Source organism: Peromyscus eremicus, chromosome X (genome assembly GCF_949786415.1).
Source record: "Peromyscus eremicus chromosome X, PerEre_H2_v1, whole genome shotgun sequence".
NCBI classification, from domain to species: Eukaryota; Metazoa; Chordata; class Mammalia; order Rodentia; family Cricetidae; genus Peromyscus; species Peromyscus eremicus.
In genome coordinates, this window is record NC_081439.1 from 34,316,456 (window position 1) to 34,321,245 (window position 4,790).

At 42.0% G+C, this 4,790-nt stretch overlaps 1 pseudogene; it reads right to left on the reverse strand.

Annotated features, from left to right (window-relative positions):
• Positions 1-3,978: 3,978 nt before the first annotated feature.
• LOC131899991 (10 kDa heat shock protein, mitochondrial-like) lies at positions 3,979-4,285 on the reverse strand (annotated as a pseudogene).
• Between the last annotated feature and the right edge of the window lie 505 nt (positions 4,286-4,790).

Genomic DNA, 4,790 nt, shown 5'->3' on the forward strand with positions numbered 1-4,790 from the left:
TGGTATATGCATGCATGTGAAGGCCAGAGGTCAAAGCAGGGTGTGTTCCTCAGTCACTCTGTCTGTGTCTTAAAGAAGGAGTCTGTCATTAAAACAAGTTCAGCAGCTCAGCCAGGCTGACTGGCCAGCCAGCTCCAAGAACCTTACTATTCCCTACTCACCAGAACTGGAATTACAAAGGTACATACCATGCCCCATTTTTTACATAGGTGCTAGGGATCCAAATTCAAATCTTCATGCTTCTATAGCAAGCATTTTACCAGCTGAGCCACCTCAGCCCAATTATTTCTGAATCTTGAGGATGGGAGAAATGCCATAGATTCTGCATTGTGTTTCATATTTCACACCCCTTGCTGTGTTCCTATCATGCATCAAACCACAGATCCAATGGCACCTTCTGCTATATTGAGCCAACAATAAACTATAAGATGTGCAGATTTGGAGAAACATTGCAGAATCTGTCTTTGGTAAACAAGGACTTTAAATGTTACTCTATTTAGAGTTATGCAAAGCAGCTTTCTTTGTGCCCTGAGCAACTGACTTTCAATATGTAGGACTCACTCCCTGTGTCATACAGAAATGCATCACTCACCAGGATGATTGGAGTAGCTTACAGTATTTATTGGTATGTCTGTCTGCCTACCTGCTTGAGAAACCCAAGAAAGTTCCAAAATGACTATGGCTGGAAATTAAAGATTTAAATAATTGAACATAATCATTTCACAGCAATTAAAATGCTTGTATGGTACCAGACCAGGATAAATATTTTTCTTATATATTATGACTATTAATGGGGGTTGTCAGTGTTTGTGCAAGTGCATGTGGATGCCAAGGAAATAGGATTTAAATAATTGAACATGATCATTTCACAGAATTTAAAATGCTTCTGTGGTACAAGAAACCAGGATAAATATTTTTACATATTATGACTATTTACAAGGGTTGTCAGTGTGTGTGTACATACATGTGGAAGCCAGAGGTGGAGGGGGGTGTCAATTGTCTTCCTCAATTGCTCTCCACCTTATTGTTTGAGACAGGGTCTCTTCACTGATTATGAAGCTCACCATTTCAGGTATACTGGCAAGCAAGCTCCAGGGATCCATCTGTGTCTTCTCCACTGAAAGGTCTGGGATGTGGGTTCAAAAGGGAGGGCCACTGAGATAGATTTGAGAGGTAAGGAGATTATTAAAAGAGTTACTAAGGCCATGGACAGATAGACAACAGCATGGCCAGAGTTCTAAAAAGAGTTCAGACCAGAGAAATCAAGACCCACAGGGCAGAAGTGGAAGGGTCTTCTCCTTCTTCTTCTGAGATAAGAATGATTTCGGGGCAGGAGCCTACAGCCAGGCTCTCTGATTCTCAGGCATGTAGAAGGCTTATAGCTAGAGACTCACAGACAATATCTCAGTAGGTTGCCTGCCTGTCTGTATCTATGAGAAGGGAAGGGTTCCTGCAAGTACTGTGGCCTGAGCAGCAGCTAATTCTGACATTACATTCTTACATACACCTGCCACCCAGCCTTGTGGATAGACCCACACAGCCTCAGGACATGGCTTTTTCACACGGGTGCTGTGAATTCAAATTTAAATCCTCATACTTGAACAGCAAACATTTTACTCTTTTTTTAAAAAATTACAAACAGCAATTTGTTTTATTCATTTAAGTATAAGCCATTAGTGATATAACACCAGAAAACTGTTCCATGTAATGGGAGATATCACAACTCTTTACCTGTATAAAAAACCCAGTAAGGTCAGTGTGATTGTTCCTGTCTTAAAAGATGAGCAAACTTAGACACAGAGATGACTGCCCTGTCTGACATTATCCAGTGAGGAGTGGGACCATGGGAAGAGAAAAACCAAGTGACTCCAAAGCTCTGGCCTTCAGCTGACATTTTATATTGCTTCTCATCACCACAAGGGTTGGAAAACATCCCCATGAGCCACATCTCCCAGGACCTGTTTTTATATCAAGTTATATTGCAACAGAGATATGACCCTTCTGGTCCAGAGCTGCTTTAATCTGCAACTTCAAATATGAGTCATTGCAACAGAAAGCATGTGGCCAGGTTCTGGAGAGATGGCTCAGTAGTTTAAAGTGCATGCTGCTCTTGTAGAATAGCTCACAACCACCTGCAACTCCAGCTCCAGGGCAGCCAACGCCCTCTTCTGGACTCCACAGGAACCTGCACTCACACATGCATATACCCTCACAAACACATATACCCATAAATAAGAAATTAAAAACAATAAAAATAATAAAAGACATTATATGCCCTTAAAAGCCTTTAAAACACATGAAAAAAGTAAGCTGGCCCCTGATTTTTAGGATTATTGGCCCTACATGAGTGGTCTAGCCATAGCAATTCCTTCAGAAAGAAAATTATAATTGATTCAATACAATAAAGATATAAATGGTGGAACATGAGGTTCAAATGATAAGCAAGATCCTAAAATAAAAAATGGATAAGACAGGCTAATGATGTCCATGATACAGTACTTGCCTACTGTCTTAATTATGGTTTCTATTGCTGTGATAAAACATCATGACCAAAAGCAACCTGGGAACAATGTAATTTATTTTCAGCTTACAGTTCTACATCACAGTTCATCACCAAGGAAAGTCCAGGCAAGAACTCAAGCAGGGCTAGAATCTGGAGGTAGGAACTGAGTGAAGCAGAAGCTAAAGAGAAATGCTGCTTACTAGCTTGCTTCTCGTGCCTTGCTTAGCCTCCTTTCCTAAAGCAGCCAGGACCACCAGCCTGGAAAGGACACTGCCTACTGTGAGCTGGGCCTTCTCACATCAATCATCAATCAAGAAAATGCACCACAGGCTTTCCCATAGGCCAACAAGGTGGGGACATTTTCTCAATTGAGGGTTCTTCTTCCAAAATTACTCCAGCTGTGTCAAGTTCACATAAAACTATCTAGAGGGACTAGAGATGGCTCAGAGGTTAAGAGCACTGCCTTTTCCTTCAGAGGTCCTGAGTTCAATTTCCAGCAACCACATGGTGGCTCACAGCTGTCTATAATGAGACCTAAGTTCTTCTTCTGGTATGCAGGCATGCATGCAGATAGAACATTGTATACATTATAAATCTTTGCAAGAACTATCTAGAACACCTAGTATGTATGAGGCCATGGGTTCAGTCCCAATGATACAAATGATACTAGAAGACAAAACAAAATAAAAAGAAGAAAGATGGGATGGCAATTAAAAAAAAACACCCACTTTTTAAAATATGTCATAATCATTCTAACACAATATAGGCTAATTTTTAATCAGCATACACTTCATACTCCTTCTGCAGGAGTCAAAATGTAGTACTAGGAGGGCTAGTGAGATGGGTCAGCAAGTAAAGGCACTTGCTACCAAGCCTGAGGACCTGAGTTTGATTCCTGGGATTCACATGGTAGAAGGGGAGAATTGACTCACACGAGTTGTTCTCTGACCCCCACATATGCACTATGGTGTGTGGCGATATTTTGTTTGTGCTCTAACAATAAAGCTTAGAGTGCAGAGCTAGCCACTAGTTAACCATAGAGGCCAGGCAGTGGTGGCACACACCTTTAATCCTAGCACTTGGTATCTCATGCCTTTGATCCCAGTACTTGGGAGGCACACACACCTTTAATCTTAGCACTAGGGAAGAGGAAACAGGAAGTGATATGGCTGGGCAGAGGGAGGAATATAAGGCAGGCAGAGACAGGAGTTTGGCACTCTTTCAGGCTGAGGAGTTGGCAAGGTAAGAGATGGCTGTAGCTTGTTCCTTTGTCTCTCTGATCTCTCAGCATATATCCCGATATCTGACTCTGGGTTGTTTGTTTGTTTGTTTGTTTGTTTGTTTGTTTGTTTGTTTGTTTGTTTAGGCATCATCAGTTTATTATAAAAGGGAGGCATGGAAATTATTTACATGATGAATAGTTCAGACCATCGGAGGAATGGGCAGCTTCATGGGCCACCATTTCAACAGTGATTTCAGTCCACGTACTTTCCAAGAATGTCACCTTCTCTAAATAAGAATAATCCTTGTCGTCTAGAACTACTTTGGTGCCTCCATATCCTGGAAGAAGAACTTCGTCTCCAACTTTCACACTGACTGGCTGAATCCCTCCACCCTTTCCTTGGTGCCTGATCCCACAGCCACTACTGTTGCTTCCACTACTTTTCCTTGAGACTTTTCCGGGAACATAATGCCACCTTTGGTCACAGTTTTGGCAGTACTCCTTTCAACCAATACTCTGTCAAAGAGCGGGAGAAACTTTCTGAAAGCTTGTCCAGCCATGACTAGTGTTGCCACAGCTCAGACTCTGCACTCAGGACCACTGCTGCAAGGAGAGTTGACTCCGGGTTTTTATTATTAAGACCTATTAGGATTCATGGCACAATGGTGTGCATACACACACTTGTGGATACAAAATACACTTAATACAAAATAAATACTACAGAGAAAATAATTAACAGGGTTAATGGGTGTTAGCTCACAAAACAGGCCTAAAAATGGCAGACAAGTCCTGAGATAACAGCAGGGTCCAACACAGCCTGGGTTCTTACGGAGTAAACAGAAACCTAAACTCAGGCTTCCTCAGAAATCTTGTGAAGTGGGTTTCTGTTTGTCAGGAAAGCCACTATAGCCCTTATTTGGCCCCAACAGCAAAATGTATCTAGTTCCTGGTTAACCTGAACAGCCTGCGTTAGTTCAGTTCTCCCTGCTGACTAGCTCCCACTGAAGTGCAGCTCTCTACCCCCGAGACAGTCTGGTAGTTTGTCCCCCAGTAAACTGTCTTTCT